Source organism: Schistocerca nitens, chromosome 3 (genome assembly GCF_023898315.1).
Source record: "Schistocerca nitens isolate TAMUIC-IGC-003100 chromosome 3, iqSchNite1.1, whole genome shotgun sequence".
In the NCBI taxonomy this organism is placed as follows: Eukaryota; Metazoa; Arthropoda; class Insecta; order Orthoptera; family Acrididae; genus Schistocerca; species Schistocerca nitens.
Window position 1 is genome coordinate 672,767,509 of NC_064616.1, and position 19,120 is coordinate 672,786,628.

General features: G+C 40.6%; 1 non-coding gene across 1 annotated transcript; it reads left to right on the top strand.

Annotated features, from left to right (window-relative positions):
• Window positions 1-5,472: 5,472 nt before the first annotated feature.
• Window positions 5,473-5,546, top strand: Trnat-cgu (transfer RNA threonine (anticodon CGU)). The gene has a single exon. It is a non-coding gene; the product is annotated as a tRNA-Thr (tRNA).
• The last annotated feature ends 13,574 nt before the right edge of the window (window positions 5,547-19,120 follow it).

The window sequence follows — 19,120 nt, forward strand, 5'->3', positions numbered from 1 at the left end:
TTTGAAATATGAGGCAAACAGTCCAATCCCTAAACTAAAAAAAATTATAATAACAATAATATGTTATATGAAATTCCAAGCTCCTGCTCTTGCGCCTCGGATGAACCGAAATGGCCTACCTGCGCCAACTCAATACCCCCAGGCCAGTCCTTTTTTCTGAAAAATTTCTAAAAGTAGAAGTTTTTCAATTGTTCATGTCCATAACACATTTCAAAGCTTTAACTGCGTTTTTCTGGGAATATGATTTTTCAAAACGGCACGCAGTATAACACCAACAATTTTTTTATCTTTTTATTAGATGATTTAACTACAACTTCGAAGTAATATTTCGGTATGAACTACGTATGGAATTTTCGATTAGTTAATTTAAGCAATATTTATTAATAAATAAGTGTTCTTTATTTTGGTGAAAATTCTCGGATATTTCGGATATTATTCAAACTATCGCCAATTGCACAAAAATCAGTATTTCTAAAACCCCTACGTGCCTCACTAGCTACACTCATGTAGATTACATACACTGCTTTTTTTTCTTTTCTCCAGATTGAAATTGGCTCCAGTTAAAGCGCTAGCCGCAGATCGCCTCAAATTCAACATGCCTTGAGAGAATTGCGTCAGTTTCGAACTTCTGTAATATTTTCCGACACAAAGTTTTTGTAGTATTCTTGAATATATGCTCAGTAACTACCCCAAGTATCATTTCTTTATCTCCTTTCCTTCCATTCAAAAAAATATTGCCAAGAATACGCTTTCTTTAGCCCGTTACACAGGTATTGCCGCTTAACGTTCACACCAAATATGTTCAGCCTTGGTCAACTAAATAGATATTCGCTTACCACTATGACGGCCATTAGAAGGTCTGATAATATAACAGCCACGTGACACGCTTGAACTACTACAAACACTGAATCGGAAAGAGGGCTGTACATCTCCAGTATCACAGCTGTGCTTAGTTTCTACATCTACATCTACATCCATACTCCGCAAGCCACCTGACGGTGTCTGGCGGAGGGTACCCTGAGTACCTCTATCGGTTCTCCCTTCTATTCCAGTCTCGTATTGTTCGTGGAAAGAAGGATTGTCTGTATTCTTCTGTGTGGGCTCTAATCTCTCTGATTTTATCCTCATGGTCTCTTCGCGAGATATACGTAGGAGGGAGCAATATACTGCTGGACTCTTCGGTGAAGGTATGTTCTCGAAACTTTAACAAAAGCCCGTACCGAGCTACTGAGCGTCTCTCCTGCAGAGTCTTCCACTAGAGTTTATCTATCATCTCCGTAACGCTTTCGCGATTACTAAATGATCCTGTAACGAAGCGCGCTGCTCTCCGTTGGATCTTCTCTATCTCTTCTATCAACCCTATCTGGTACGGACCCCACACTGGTGAGCAATATTCAAGCAGTGGGCGAACAAGTGTACTGTAACCTACTTCCTTTGTTTTCAGATTGCATTTCCTTAGGATTCTTCCAAAGAATCTCAGTCTGGCATCTGCTTTACCGACGATCAACTTTATATGATCATTCCATTTTAAATCACTCCCAATGCGTAATCCCAGATAATTTATGGAATTAACTGCTTCCAGTTGCTGACCTGCTATTTTGTAGCTAAATGATAAGGGATCTATCTTTCTATGTATTCGCAGCACATAACACTTGTCTACATTGAGATTCAATTGCCATTCCCTGCACCATGCGTCAGTTGCTTATGAGTGTAGCAGTACCGCATGCTTTTTGACGTAGCGGCCGTATTCTACATAGTCTCAAGGCAATTTTTTAGCTCACGAGCAGAACACGACAAGTGCCATAACCAGATTTCGCAGAAACTTCGCTCAGTGAAAAAATATGCCAAATCAGCGAACACGTGTGTAGGCTTATCCATAACCACTCGAACGCTTCTAAGAAAACAACTACCACAGTTTTCGAGATACTTTGTGCTTTTAGTGAGTAAATAGTTCAACCGAGGCGATGACAAACTGTCTAGAATCGCGGTTTCACACTTCTGCGTCGCACGTTCGAAAGCCGATTATTATTGTTACTTTTGTTTTCCATTTATGTACCTATGGTCCGTAGAGGATTTGTGCACGAATTTTTTTTAGTGTATATTGAAATAACGTTGTCCTTATCCGTCTAGTAATTCTATGTTTGGTGAACGCATAAAAAACAAATGAATGGAAAATAATTTTAAATTGTTTCCTGTGAATTTCCAATATTGTACCTTGATTCATAATTGAAGGGAATGTACATAATCGTCTTGAAGTTGAAATATAATATTAAAATATATGAATTAATAATTAATATAAGAATGAAATAAAAAGAACGTGAACCCCGAAAATGTCAAACACACGCACATCATATAATAAATGTTTGACCCTTCTTGTGAAACCAATTGTACAAGTCGGCCGGAATGGCCGAGCGGTTCTAGTCGCTACAGTCTGGAACCGCGCGACCGCTACGGTCGCAGGTTCGAATCCTGCCTCGGGCATGGATGTGTGTGATGTCCGTAGGTTAGTTAGGTTGAAGTAGTTCTAAGTTCTAGGGGACTGATGACCTCGGCAGTTAAGTCCATAGTGCTCAGAGCCGATTGTGCAATTTACATAACAAACTTGGATCCCCTACCTTGAAAACAAACATTCGTGTAATATCCTTCTACGTATATATATAAGGCTCACCGGCCACTTGACCATCTCGTTCTTCTGTGCGAATGCACAAACAGTACCCGAACTCTTACGGGAATCGGCAACGCGCCGCGAGTAATGAGTATAATGGGCGGGGGCACTACGAATTTAGTGCGGGACAATACGTTGAGAATGTGGGTTTCGCGGGAGGCGTGCCAGAAATAAATCCCTGCAGTCGCGCTATCCTCTGTGTCTTCGGTGGCTCAGATGGACCGCCGGCACGGTAGCTCAGCGTGTTCGGTCAGAGGGTTAGCTGCCCTCTGTAATAAAAAAAAACTGGGTTAATCGATCAACAACGAACTTAAAAGGATGTCTTACGACGTCCGCCCTCACCAGATGCAACGAACAATATCGAATGAGATTAAAAAAAAAAAGGGTGGATAGAGCGTCTGCTATGTAAGCAGGAGATCCCGGGTTCGAGTCCCGGTCGGGGCACACATTTTCATCTGTCCCCGTTGACGTATGTCAACGACTGTAAGCAGCGAAGGGTGTTCATTTCATTGTAATTCTACGTACATATTGTAGTTAGATACACGTAAACACTAAAATAAAAATAAATGAAATTAATCAGGTTTTGAACACAGAACGCAAAAAGTGTGAGAGCATAAACTAGCCACTCTGCCACCAGTTATTCTAAGTTTATTGCACCTAAATTATGTCTAAAACTTTGACTGTTGTTTTCTCAGAACGGTGAAGTAACGACGGATAAGCTGAGACACAAGTTCACTTATTTTGACTCATCGTACACAGAGCTAAGTTTCTGAGAAATCGGGTTATGGCACTTGACATATTCTGCTCGTCAGTTGTTAGATGCTCCACCTTCTATTCAAACTAACTAACGTATTTTGGCTCTCTGAATTTGTTTACTACAGCATGGAGAGCGAACTTGCTCCCAAGTTACACGCGCCACCTCGAGGAAGCTCTTTACCGTGTGGCTTCTGACAGGTGGCCTATCTATATTTGCCATAACATTAATCACAAGTGAAACCAAGATACTATCTTTAACATGATCAGATTAAATAAGGTTCCTACTGGCCTGAGGAAACTCGGTTTATTTTACTTTAGTCACAAGTAAAATGATCCCTACCAGCCTAATTACACTTACCTGCAACTGCATAAATGCACTTAACAATTTTTAATAGAGTTAGCTATTGCTGCTTACGATAGTCCATAAAGCAAATTAATCTCCTGACTATTTAAATAAGCTCAGTCCACAGATTAATGCCTTTTATTTCTGATCGCGTACCCCGCTCACTCTCGCATTTCTCTCTTTATGAAGGCTCAAGCGGGACTAACTCACACTCCAAAGCAAACGGCGAGCGCCAACCAGCACCCATTTAATACAATGGGGCGTCCTCTTAAACGACTGTAACTCGCTGGACCAAAGATCCGTAAGGGTATATTCGATCTGTCGGTTACAGGGTCGATTTCTATATCATGGTAGTCACATATTTAAGCCAAGCGTCACCGTGTAACTATCAAGAAGAACCTGACTTGATTTGTCTTCAAAGACTTAGATTTTCTGCAGTTTCCTGAATCAATTAGATGGTATGTCTTAGTATGAGTAAATTACAAACAAAATTATGCCAAGGTAAGATGGGGAAAATGTATGATTCGTATGGTACCGTTTGATAGCAGATGCAGAGGGGTTATCAACAACCTAATCAGAAAATATCTTTTTCCCGATGATTAAGTATCTTGTGGCGTTAAGTGTATTGACGTAAAGGATAATTTTTTTATCGTTTGCGTGTAATACAATAGGTAAAATGCTGTGGCAGCAAGTTGTCTGTTCCTCTGGAACAGCAATGAGAGAGGCGCTGGGCCTAACGTTGTCGACCAATGAACTGAATTCCATCAGTAGTATTATACTTTCTAATATCAAGGCATGGTTGGCAAGGAAAGAATTTACTCCTGCTCAGAAAGTAAGAAAACGTAAGAGTATGATGACTAACTGACAACCTCAGCTGCCGACAGGTGTTGTTGATATATCTCGATGTGGCCAGCTGAAAATGTGTGCCCCGACCGCGACTCGAACCCGAGATCTCCTGCTTACATGGCAGACGCTCTATCCATCTGAGCCACCGAGGACACAGATGAATAGCGCGACTGCAGGGACTTATCCCTTGCACGCTTCCCGTGAGACTCACATTCCCACCTGTCCACAATTCTACATATGTATTGTACCTTATAGAAATTTGCCCACCCACTCATTACTCGCACACGCTTTGGCGATTCCCGTAAGAGTTTGGGCAACCTGCGCGCATTCGCACAGACGATGGTCAATGGCTGGGTAGCCTTTAACTATATATACGAAGACAGTAACTTGTTCTCACGGGAAGCGTGCAAGGAATAAGTTCCTGCAGTCGCACTGTTCATCTGTGTCCTCGGTGGCTCTGATAGATAGAGCGTCTGCCATGTAAGCAGGAGATCTCGGGTTCGAGTCGCGGTCGGGGCACACATTTTCAGCTGTCCACATCGAGATATATCAACAACACCTCTCGGCAGCTGAGGTTGTCAGTTAGTCATCATTTATTTCAGGGAAAAGCAGCACGGTCATCAACAGTAACTGTTCTTTCGAGAACAAGTTATTGTCTTCGTATATATAGTTAAAGGCTACCCAGCCATTGACCTTCGTCTGTGCGAATGCGCACAGGTTGCCCAAACTCTTACGGGAATCGCCAAAGCGTGCGCGAGTAATGAGTGGGTGGGCAAATGTCTATAAGCTACAATACATATGTAGAATTGTGGACAGTTGGGAATGTGAGTCTCACGGGAAGCGTGCAGTCCCCGCATCTATGTCCTCGGTGGCTCAGATGGATAGAGCGTCTGCCACGTAAGCAGGAGATCCAGGGTTCGAGTCCCGGTCGGGGCACACATTTTCAACTGTCCACATCGAGATATATCAACAACACCTGTCGGCAGCTGAGGTTGTCAGTTAGTCATTTATTCCGGGGGGAAAGCTGCACGGTCATCAACAGTAACTGTTCTTTCGAGAACAAGTTACTGTCTTCGTATATATACGTAAGAGTATGCCTAAACAGCTCGACCACGTCTCTTACTAAGAACTGGGATTCTAGATCGCAAGAATTTTCGATAGGCTCATTCGTAAACAGCACCACCACACCAGAACTGACAACAATGACACCCTCATTAAGTCGCAGAAGGTTAATTAGGCTGATAAAGCCTGTTGAGGTTTTAATGTGACGCTCGTAGTGTCCCACATATGGAGCGAGGAGATTGGTCAGTTACCTGCGAGCACTACGCAGTGATGAATACTCGAGCTGACCATGCTTCAGAAAACGGCCACCGGATAAAATTTGACTAACCTTCTGTTGTGGTTCTCACCAACGCCTTTTTGGCCTGTATGATTAAAAAAGCCATTGAAATAACAATCACTAATAACACACTAAATAGAGGTGGTCTGCAGCTCAGCTCCTTGAGGGACCCAGCGATAGCGAGGTTGAAGCGGGCACATTGAACGCTGAGTCAACTTATGCCTACACATGGCGACGCAGCGAACACCAGTGACATCATAGCCACGACTATGAAATGAAGACCATTAAACACAAGAGACTGAATATTATAAACAAGCAGTTACACAATTTACGTCGAGCTTATATCTTAAATTACAGCATGTACTGCAAATTTGGGTTTTTCGTTATAGTACTAGTAATCGGCAAAACTCCAGTATAGTGGATTCCAGTAGAGGAACAAATTCTCGTCTGTACATAAATACCCAGTTACAAGTTCATAGTTTTACAAACCTAGTTCGTCTGCTGAGGTGAGCGAGAGAGCAAGCGTGCTCAGGCCTGCCTTCGTGATTTACGCGCCTCGGCCTGTCTCACTGGCAATCATACCAACTGAGAATGGCCAAGGGGTTCTTGGCCGAAAGGTAGTATAATTTGAACCGCTTAACGGTGCCTAAAACCTAACAACTCTTTATTCAATGTTACCGCCGCGAGACTTGCATTCTTACGTATTCCTGCTTTAGTATCCGAAATGATTCTCATTTTACATGGGAAGTATAACTAAAGTTTCGCTTCATGAGCCGGTATAGAAGCAAAAATACCCAGTTTTATAGAAGTGATGTTCTCAGCGTGTGCTACAGGTTGTGTGTTAGGACCATGACTTGCCGTTAGGCGCTGGTACAATTTCGGCGACGTAGGGTTGAAACACTAACATAAGCTGTAAACAATCGACATGGACGTGGACAAGGTGAGGATCTCTTTCTGCACTGGGGATGAAGAATACGATTAGCGTGTTCATATTAACTGACGATTTGGGAATTGCTCCTTGGGGAGGCCTACTGCACTTGCACTATTAATTGTTGAAGAACTTATTGTTGAAATGGCTGAGAATGCCGGATGCAATGTGCGATCTTGAAGCAGAGCACGAGCTGTGTCATGACAGCTCAACATTCCAAGGTCGACAACTTGAAAAATGCTTCAGACTGTGTGTAGTGCGATTCCAGGCTGTCGTGGATGCAGATGGTCGTCACACAGAGCAACATTTGCAACCCGTTACGCAATTAACAAACGTTACCCTCTCATGTCGAAATTAAAATGTGTGTATTTCAACGGTTTATTCGTTATTTCTCTTCTGCGTGTCCTTACTAATGTTCCCACAACGTTTCAATGTCCTATAATCAGTCGTTTGTCATGGTAGCGATCTCAAGTAGCTAAAGTTTAGTTATAATCACCTTGTACATTCGTCTGTAAGGAAAATAGTATCCAGGACATTCACTGGAATACCCTACGAAAAAATTAGTTTGCTAATGACATGATCCCCCCATGAACCATGGACCTTGCCGTTGGTGGGGAGGCTTGCGTGCCTCAGCGATACAGATGGCCGTACCGTAGGTGCAACCACAACGGAGGGGTATCTGCTAAGAGGCCAGACAAACGTGTGGTTCCTGAAGAGGGGCAGCAGCCTTTTCAGTAGTTGCAGGGGCAACAGTCTGGATGATTGACTGATCTGGCCTTGTAATATTAACCGAAACCGCCTTGCTGTGCTGGTACTGAGAACGGCTGAAAGCAAGGGGAAACTACAGCCGTAATTTTTCCCGAGGACATGCAGCTTTACTGTATGATTAAATCATGATGGCGTCCTCTTGGGTAAAATATTCCGGAGGTAAAATAGTCCCCCATTCGGATCTGCGGGCGGGGACTACTCAAGAGGACGTCGTTATCAGGAGAAAGAAAACTGGCGTTCTACGGATCGGAGCGTGGAATGTCAGATCCCTTAATCGGGCAGGTAGGTTAGAAAATTTAAAAAGGTAAATGGCTAGGTTAAAGTTAGATATAGTGGGAATTAGTGAAGTTCGGTGGCAGGAGGAACAAGACTTTTGGTCAGGTGATTACAGGGTTATAAATACAAAATCAAATAGGGGTAATGCAGGAGTAGATTTAATAATGAATAAAAAAATAGGAGTGCGGGTAAGCTACGACAAACAGCATAGTGAACGCATTATTGTGGCCAAGATAGACACAAAGTCCATGCCTACTACAGTAGTACAAGTTTATATGCCAACTAGCTCTGCAGATGATGAAGAAATTGATGAAATGTATGACGAGATAAAAGAAATTATTCAGGTAGTGAAGGGAGACAAAAATTTAATAGTCATGGGTGACTGGAATTCGTCAGTAGGAAAAGGGAGAGAAGGAAACATAGTAGGTGAATATGGATTGGGGGGAAGAAATGAAAGAGGAAGCCGCCTTGTAGAATTTTGCACAGAGCATAACTTAATCATAGCTAACACTTGGTTCAAGAATCATAAAAGAAGGTTGTATACCTGGAAGAACCCTGGAGATACTAAAAGGTATCAGATAGATTATATAATGGTAAGACAGAGATTTAGGAACCAGGTTTTAAATTGTAAGACATTTCCAGGGGCAGATGTGGATTCTGACCACAATATATTGGTTATGAACTGCAGATTGAAACTGAAGAAACTGCAAAAAGGTGGGAATTTAAGGAGATGGGACCTGGATAAACTGAAAGAACCAGAGGTTGTAGAGAGTTTGAGGGAGAGCATGAGGGAACAATTGACAGGAATGGGGGAAAGAAATACAGTAGGAGAAGAATGGGTAGCTCTGAGGGATGAAGTAGTGAAGGCAGCAGACGATCAAGTAGGTAAAAAGACGAGGGCTAATAGAAATCCTTGGGTAACAGAAGAAAAATTGAATTTAATTGATAAAAGGAGAAAATATAAAAATGCAGTAAATGAAGCAGACAAAAAGGAATACAAACGTCTCAAAAATGAGATCGACAGGAAGTGCAAAATGGCTAAGCAGGGATGGCTAGAGGACAAATGTAAGGATGTAGAGGCTTGTCTCACTAGGGGCAAGATAGATACTGCCTACAGGAAAATTAAAGAGACCTTTGGAGAGAAGAGAACCACTTGCATGAATATCAAGAGCTCAGATGGCAACCCAGTTCTAAGCAAAGAAGGGAAGGCAGAAAGGTGGAAGGAGTATATAGAGGGTTTATACAAGGGCGATGTACTTGAGGACAATATTATGGAAATGGAAGAGGATGTAGATGACGAAGAAATGGGAGATAAGATACTGCGTGAAGAGTTTGACAGAGCACTGAAAGACCTGGGTCGAAACAAGGCCCCGGGAATAGACAACATTCCATTAGAACTACTGATGGCATTGGGAGAGCCAGTCATGACAAAACTCTACCATCTGGTGAGCAAGATGTATGAGACAGGCGAAATACCCTCAGACTTCAAGAAGAATATAATAATTCCAATCCCAAAGAAAGCAGGTGTTGACAGATGTGAAAATTACCGAACTATCAGTTTAATAAGTCACAGCTGCAGAATACTAACGCGAATTCTTTACAGACGAATGGAAAAACTGGTAGAAGCGGACCTCGGGGAAGATCAGTTTGGATTCCGTATAAATGTTGGAACACGTGACGCAATACTAACCTTACGACTTATCTTAGAAGAAAGATTAAGAAAAGGCAAACTTACGTTTATAGCATTTGTAGACTTAGAGAAAGCTTTTGACAATGTTAACTGGAATACTCTCTTTCAAATTCTGAAGGTGGCAGAGGTAAAATACAGGGAGCGAAAGGCTATTTACAATTTGTACAGAAACCGGATGGCAATTATAAGAGTCGAGGGACATGAAAGGGAAGCAGTGGTTGGGAAAGGAGTGAGACAGGGTTGTAGCCTCTCCCCGATGTTATTCAATCTGTATATTGAGTAAGCAGTAAAGGAAACAAAAGAAAAATTCGGAGTAGGTATTAAAATTCACGGAAAAGAAGTAAAAAGTTTGAGGTTCGCCGATGACATTGTATTTCTGTCAGAGACAGCAAAGGACTTGGAAGAGCAGCTGAACGTAATGAACAGTGTCTTGAAAGGAGGGTATAAGATGAACATCAACAAAACGAAAACAAGGATAATGGAATGTAGTCAAATTAAATCGGGTGATGCTGAGGGAATTAGATTAGGAAATGAGACTCTTAAAGTAATAAAGGAGTTTTGCTATTTAGGGAGTAAAATAACTGATGATGGTCGAAGTAGAGAGGATATAAAATGTAGACTGGCAATGGCAAGGATTTCGTTTCTGAAGAAGAGAAATTTGTTAACATCGAGTATAGATTTAAGTGTCAGGAAGTCGTTTCTGAAAGTATTTGTATGGAGTGTAGCCATGTATGGAAGTGAAACATGGACGATAACTAGTTTGGACAAGAAGAGAATAGAAGCTTTCGAAATGTGGTGCTACAGAAGAATGCTGAAGATGAGGTGGGTAGATCACATAACTAATGAGAAGGTATTGAATAGGACTGGGGAGAAGAGAAGTTTGTGGCACAACTTGACTAGAAGAAGGGATCGGTTGGTAGGACATGTTTTGAGGCATCAAGGGATCACAAATTTAGCATTGGAGGGCAGCGTGGAGGGTAAAAATCGTAGAGGGAGACCAAGAGATGACTACACTAAGCAGATTCAGAAAGATGTAGGTTGCAGTAGGTACTGGGAGATGAAGAAGCTTGCACAGGATAGAGTGGCATGGAGAGCTGCATCAAACCAGTCTCAGGACTGAAGACCACAACAACAATGACATGATATGATGCTAGGGAGAATCAAGCTACATGGGCACGAGGAACTTCACAGCTTCGTTTGTGTTCGAAGGAATATTTTCCGTGGTCAGTTTTGTACGTCTGCAAGTAGGCCCTAGATATTCTGAAGAGTGATTTTTGCACAGGTGTAGATATTGTGGGATAAACTCTCTAGGGAAGGTTCCATATCTGAATGCTGTAACACCTGGAAGAGCATCGACTGCCTGTAGCCATCTAAGATCCACTTCATATAGAGTAATCCATGTCGTTGCCAAGCTGAGGTTGAAGCTAGAGAGAAACGAATTCCCTATGAACCATATTGTAGTCATAGAAGAGATTTTTCTATTTTGTAGTATTTTCTTTTGAATTATTTAGCTTGCTTTTCATACTTTTAAAATTACACTTTTAGGCTATTCTACATACAGAAAGTTTGTAATTGAATTTTACTTTGGTCTGACATCCTTCCGTCACTATGTTCAGGATATGTACTCAATATTCCAAACATTCTTAACCTTTGGGCACATGTGGCAGAATAACAGCGCACAGTTGACGGTCCAATAGGAACAAACAACAAGACAACGCATGTTATAGTAAAATGCCAAGCTAACTGCTTGTTCTAGTCTCACGGCACATACAGCATCTTACCACGCCGATCGAAAAATGTTATGACTTTTGTAAACGACTACAGGATAATCAGGACTGTAATGAAGTAGTGCCAGGCCAAGTGGAGTGTACTATGAATTTCAGACAGTGTGTTTAACGCGGATGAAGAATGGAAATAGAAACCTTAAGCTTTTGATGATTTTTATTTTGAGTCTTTACAATGACGCGAAGTACTCATATTCAACTTTTTCGCGATTTGAGGCACTGAAACCCTTTCCACAGCAGATACAAAAATGCGTGCGGTGGCTCCGCACTAGATATTAAATTCGCTGCAACCGACACTTCTGTTATAAAAAGGAAAGAAAAAATTTCCAATATAATGAAACCATGTAGGTTGTTAGGAATTGTAGATTACGTGTGGCACCGACGTTGGCTAATGGGTGCACTGAACATTACCGTTGAATCATTGCGGAATGGGTGAGTTAACAATTAGCACTACAATTGAAAGTGGAATGTGTCATAAATAGCAAGAGCGTATAGTAGAGAACACCACATCAGTACAGAGCCATTAATTACGTACTTTATCTTCTTAATAAAAGAGAGAGTGTCATACTATCTCATATATCTGCACATAAAGGACAGTAATAAACATAGGTAGGTGTAACACAATCTAAGGGTTTTAAAATGGAGTGACATGTACCTATGGAGCCGGCCGGGGTGGCCGAGCGGCTCTAGGCGCTACAGTCTGGAACCGCGCGACCGCTACGATCGCAGGTTCGAATCCTGCCTCGGGCATGGATGTGTGTGATGTCCTTAGGTTAGTTAGGTTTAAGTAGTTGTAAGTTCTAGGGGACTGATGACCTCAGAAGTTAAGTCCCATAGTGCTCAGAGCCATTTTTTGTACCTATGGAAACGAAAAATGTTTCACTTTGAACCACCCGTCTGATACCGATCAAACTTTATAAAGATGTTCATTACAAAACAGATGTTAAATGCTTAAACTCGCATTGCATTCGAGACTGATTTCCCGCATCAATATCAGCATGAGGTGTAACTTTAAAGGGGAATCACACAGTCTTCAGATAGTTGCGACATGGAAGCAAACGGCTCCGACTCTCAACTTCAGGAATTGTATGCCATACTCTGTACACATGATTTTCAGGTAATGAATGTTTCTGTCTGGAGGCTGGTTCAAATGGTTCAAATGGCTCTGAGCACTATGGGAATCATCTTCTCAGGTCATTAGTCCCCTAGAACTTAGAACTAGTTAAACCTAACTAACCTAAGGACATCACACACATCCATGCCCGAGGCAGGATTCGAACCTGCGACCGTAGCGGTCTCGCGGTTCCAGACTGCAGCGCCTAGAACCGCACGACCACTTCGGCCGGCCTGGAGGCTGGTATCAAACCACAATTCGTACTATCGTGTCCCAGACACACCCTACACCAAGGCAAAGTCTAACTTCCGAAGAGCGAACAAGAACGATAGGATAGGATTCCACTTGCAATGCAGACATTTAAACCCGGTCCTGAAGGGGAAACTTCGCAAGCACTCTGCAATACAGACAACTCGATCAGTAAATATAATATATGTCTCCGAACCATTATGACGTTTTTGATAGCTCTTTCCCATTAAAAAAATTGCAGGCATACATGTAGAACCAATAAGCGACTGATATAGATTACTAATGGGATTAGAATATCAAGCAGGAGGAAACGGGAGCTATATTATAATATCAAGAACAGTCAGAGACCCTTAACAGAATGTCACTATCGACGGTATTGAAAAGTTCCGAGGAATGTCATTAGATAGCTAAAACGGTGCATTACAACGAGAGAGTAAATCGCTCACAGAACAAAATTAAAACTATATAGTCGATGCTGAAAGAGGTATCAGGGCAAAATGTGGGTGCTCGTGGAATAATTACACCTCTTTTGTCTGGGAATGAAACTTTTAGTTATGCACCAGAGCTGTGAAAAATATTTAATAATCGTTTTTTGTCAATAGACAGCGAATTGAATCAACATTATATTAGTACAGGTAAATATGGAAAACTCTTTAAATCTGGTGTTCCGATACGGCTGCATCATAGGCAGGTGCTGGAAATAAGGAAAGATGAAACTGAATCAATTATTACATTAGCAAAGACTAAATGATGGAATATCAAGTAGGATTATAGAAATTCCTTTACCATACATTAGTTTTGTACTGTCACACTGAAGGAATCAGCGTGTCTTCCTAGGCCGAAAGGTCGGGTAACCCGCTGAACCTCCTTCGTGCTAGGGATTCGGGCTTGCAATTGTTCCCCATGAATAAGATCGCGTTGATTACGTCGCTGCCCTTTGAACACACCGTCCGTCGCTACTACCGATTGAATGATTTAGTGAGGTCTTCGGAGTGGTGCGTGGCATCGACTCTGTCGTTGCCGATGCTACCGGAAAGATGACCAAACTCGATCATTTAGAGGAAGCAAAAGTCGTAACAAGGTTTCCGTAGGTGAACCTGTGGAAGGATCATTACCGACTAGACTGCATGTCTTTCGATGTGGGTGTCGTGTCGCGCAACTGGCTACCTATACGGCTCGCAGTAGCCCCGCGCCGTGTACGAAACCACGCATACTTCTGTTTCTTGGGTGTGGTCAGCTTCCCGAGAGAGTGAAATACTCATTAGTGGAATCACTTTATAGAAATGGTGAGACAAAGAATATAAACCACTACCGACGAATTTCTCCGGTATCAGTGTTTCCAAAGTTTTTGACAAAACAATGTATAGGAGAGTACTGGTACATCTCAGCAGACGTAATTTGCAGTCAGATTCGCGGTTTGGTTTCCGTAAATAACTATCCGCAGGATAAGCAGTTTATTCTTTCATGTGTGCGGCACTATCAAGGCGAAACGATCGGCAGAGAACAATGTCTATTATCTTTGATTTAAGGAAGCCATTTGATTGTGTGTACTATACAATAATATTGCATCAGTTAGAACATTATATAATTAAGAAGAAAAGCTCTATAAACGTTCACTTCACACCTGGAAAGTAGGAATCAGCAGGTTATCCTTCATAGCTAACAAACAGGAAAGAGATGCCCGCATCTCGTGGTCGTGCGGTAGCGTTCTCGCTTCCCACGCCCGGGTTCCCGGGTTCGATTCCCGGCGGGGTCAGGGATTTTCTCTGCCTCGTGATGGCTGGGTGTTGTGTGCTGTCCTTAGGTTAGTTAGGTTTAAGTAGTTCTAAGTTCTAGGGGACTGATGACCATAGATGTTAAGTCCCATAGTGCTCAGAGCCAGGAAAGAGATTTGAGTCTGACTGGAGTCCTGTAAAAAAAATGGACAGGGAGGGGGGCTGCCACATAGTTCTGTTCTGGGCTCATTGGTTTTCTTGATATATGTCAACGATCTGCCAATTAACGTGACAGATGGCTCAAAAGAGTTTCTCTTTGCAAATGGCATAAGTGTTATTGTGAAAGACATGTAAGGTAATATAAATTATGTAGCTAGAAGGGCAGTAAGTAACATTAAGACATGGCTTTCAGAGGACAAGTTATCGCCTATGTGCAACTAAACGCAGTGCATACAGTTTCTTCAAAAAACGTTTGTGAAAAACGAAATTTTATTGTCCCAATCTGGGAAAACACTTAGTGAAGCCGATTGTCTTAAATTCTTAGGACTGATGGTAGATGGAAGACTTGGAACACTTAGAAGTAACACATTCAAGATCTTTTGCAAACAGTGAATGCTGCAGTCTTCACCATAAGAATGATCACCACTGTTCTTGGAACTGATACGCAGATGGTTGTTTATTTTGCTTACTTTTATTCTGTAATCTCGTATGGTGTTATTTGCGGCTACTTTGTCCGCTCACCGAGAATATTCCTAGCTCCGAAAAGGGCGTTCAGACTAATTGCGGTGTCATTTTACGAAGTTGATGTAGACCATTGTTCAACTGCCTCGCAATTCTAACTCTGACACCCCCATACATCTTTTCGAATCTGGTATATGTTTTTAAAATGCTGACTCCTTCAGAAGAAACTGCAACAATAATTCAGTGAACATTAGACGGAAAAGATTTGCATTTGGATCAAACATCCTAAAACATTACACAGAAAGTTGTGCACTATTCAGCAAGTTTCATTTTCAATAGGCTCCTAGCCGAACTGAAAAAAAGATGATAAACTACGAGTATGCTTCCAAGTTGAAAGGTTTTCTTCTGATATAAAACATGTCAGAACTAATGGGAAAAAACATATTGGTATTTTTTGGACATTTACATCTAACGCAAGACAGAAAATTAACCAGAAAGATATTCAACTATCTGGGATAAAAAATAAATAAGTTCAATCGACGAGGTAAAGAGGATTCAGAAAAAATAATATAACTGTTGATTGAGAAGTGTTACGCAAAAAAAATACTGAATAACAAAGAACTTGAAGGTATCAGAATGAAAATAACTGGAACCTCAAGATAGGAGAGTGAAAATAATTGCTCGGGAGTGTACAGAAGACAGCAAGGACAACGGTAGTGAGCAGATGAGCGTACTGAAGGGAGGAAAAGAACAACGAAGAATGAATTAAAATCGGCACGTGGTTCTCGGTTCGGCAAACCAAGAGAAAAAAAAACTGAATATACTGGTAACAATCACGGGACGGACGTCGATTCCTGTAGCTGTCACCAAGCTGCTTACTTTAGTTACTTCATACTTCAGGTTCTTGTGGGCAGTAACAAGGCGATGGAGTAAAGACAGGCCATTTTGGATTAACCCTATAACTGTTAAGCAAGAGGTAAAAGTTGTACCATCGCTTGCATGCATAAAATGGCTGGTCCAACTGATCAAAAACACATTCTTCTCTAACTCACATGGTCTGTTTAGCTTCCTCTACAGTCTTATGTTACTGATTGGTCAGTTCCCTAAATCGTTCCTGTGATTCCTCCACGAAATGGGTAGTTTCCCAGAATTATGTACTACTTACACATTTAGATCACGATAAAGAATTTTCCCTCACGGTAAGATACTTTTCCATGCCCACGGCCCTGAAACAGAAGGGAGCATGTTTAATAATTCTTACATCTGATATTCCATGTTTTTTTTCTATGTTCACCATTGGTTTAGTTCCGCACCATTTCATCATCTCTTTCTATGTGTCGTGCTGATGCATCATGGAATGGCATGGCCAAATGTCTGTTCTCCTCCCTCCAAAATTCATCAGCATATTGTAGTACAGTTATCGCGTTTTGATTTAAACAATACACATGTACAATATAGATGTTAATGCCTCGCCACTGAGCAGAAATTCATTTCCAAGGGTCGTATCTTGAGGCTTTATACACGCTTCTTAGAGGTTGCTAATCGGACGTGACATCATTATTGTTGTAAACTTTGTATTTATGAAATATGTCTGCTCAGCAACTGGTCGATCCATTTTTAACGTACCCTAGAAGAAAAGGTTTTGTGAAAAAAAAATTTCTCTGGGAGATTTTCCATGGATAGTTTTTAACTATTTTCGTAAAGACCTACCCAACAAGAAAGCCTCGAATCGCTATGTTCAACTGAGAGATAGTCTCCTTCCATCTATTTAATTAGGTTTCCTGAATTTCGTCGCGCTCGTGCTTACGTCAGCGATGAAATTCGTGAAGATTGACCAAAACCGGTTGTTACTTCAAAAAACATCGATGCAGTGTACAACATGACTAAAGAGAAGCGGGATGTGACAACCTGAGAGAGAGACATTGTTGTGTTACGAATTATTTCTACTGGTATTTCAATGTAATATTTGTAATATCTGTAGAAATGAAGTAGGGATAAAATGTCAGTTTGGTTTCCAGAAAGGCTTTTCAGAAGAAAATGCTATATACGCTTTCACTGATCAAATATTAAATACACTGAATAACCGAACATCACCCATTGGGGTATTATGTGATCTCTCAAAGACTTTTGACTGTGTTAATCATGAACTTATTCTAGATAAACTTAAGTATTTTGGTATGAGTGGGACAGTGCAAAAATGGTTTAATTCATACTTAACTGGAAGAATGCAGAAGGTTGAAATTTACAGATAGTCTGCAAAAACCAGGAGAGTTCTCTAACTGTAGTGGTATCAAGAATGACGTCCCCCAGGGATGAGTCTGTCCCTTATTATTCTTAATATATATTAAAGACTTGCCACTCTATACTCGTGAAGGTGCAAAGCTAGTTATTTTTGCTGATGATACAAGTGTAGTAATCACACCCAACAAGCAAGAATCAACTGAGGAAATTACAAATAATGTCTTTCAGAAAATTATTAAATGGTTCTCTGGATATGGGCTCTCACTAAATTTTGAAACAACACAGTTTATACAATTCTGTACAGTAAATGGCATAACACCATTGATAAATATAGACTATGAACAGAAGTCTGTTGATAAGGCAGAATACTCAAAATTTCTGGGTGTGTGCATTGACGAGAAATTGAACTGGAAGAAACACATCGACGATCTGTTGAAACGGTTAGGTTAAGTTACTTATGCTATTAGGGTTATTGCAAATTTTGGTGATAAACATCAGTAAATTAGCCTACTATGCCTATTTTCATTCACTGTTTTCATATTGCATCATATTTTGGCGCAATTCGTCATTAAGATAGAAATTATTCATTGTAAAAAAGTGTCTAATCAGAATAATAGCTGCAGCCCACCCAGATCACCTTACAAACATTTATTTAAGCAACTTGAAATATTCACAGTACCTTCGCAATACATATATTCACTTATGAAATTTGTCATTAATAACCTATCCAAATCCAAATATAACAGCGAAGTGCATAGCTACAACACTAGAAGAAAGGACGATCTTTACTATCCTGGATTAAATCTGACTTTGGCACAGAAAGGTGTGAATTGTGCTGCCACAAAAATTTTTGGTCATTTGCCAAATAGTATTAAAAGTCTGACAGATAGCCAACCAACATTTAAAAGTAAATTAAAAGAATTTCTGAATGACAACACATTCTACTCAGTAGATGAATTCTTAGATATGAAGTAGTAACTGAAAAAAAATTAATTATTTTGTGTAAAGAAAACTTACGTTAAAGTGACACGTTCCACCTCATTACGAAATGTCGTATTCATGGTCTATGGAACAAGCATTAATGTATGTATGTATGTATGTATGTATGTATGTATGTATGTAATGTGTCACTTTGGAAAATGAAAAGTTAATTACAGTTCGGTAAATCACAAACCACCACTGGCAATATCAATTACGCAGTTACTATTAGTTCATTTTCACTCTCCAGTACATGAAATTTTTATTTGCCAAATTTTTCCTCCTTCCACGTTACAAGGGCCAGCAAATAACACGAATAGCCTATTCAGTCCGGAAGATAACAAAGAATGGAAAAAATGTTTCAGTTGCTTTTTTTAGTGCTTTTGATTTCAAAGTAGCACAAAAAAACAAATTTTTAAGTGTTATTTTATATAATGTATGAATAATTTAATGTACTCATATGTGTCTTAACAGATAAAAAATGCCGACCTCATAGTATTTTCTTATTTTTATTTACAATGAAAAATGTACACATTACATCTCATGTTTATGGAATTTAGCAAAACAATAGCTTTTTAATATGCACAAATAAAATCTGCACTCTCTACACATTATGCGAGAATGTGATTTTCACCTTGGTAACCGACACGTTGAGCAAAACTACTCTCAATATATTCAGGAAGGTGGTCAACCATGTCACATTTGCTTCTTCTAGTTGGCTTTGATACAATTCGTCTTCGTTTTGTG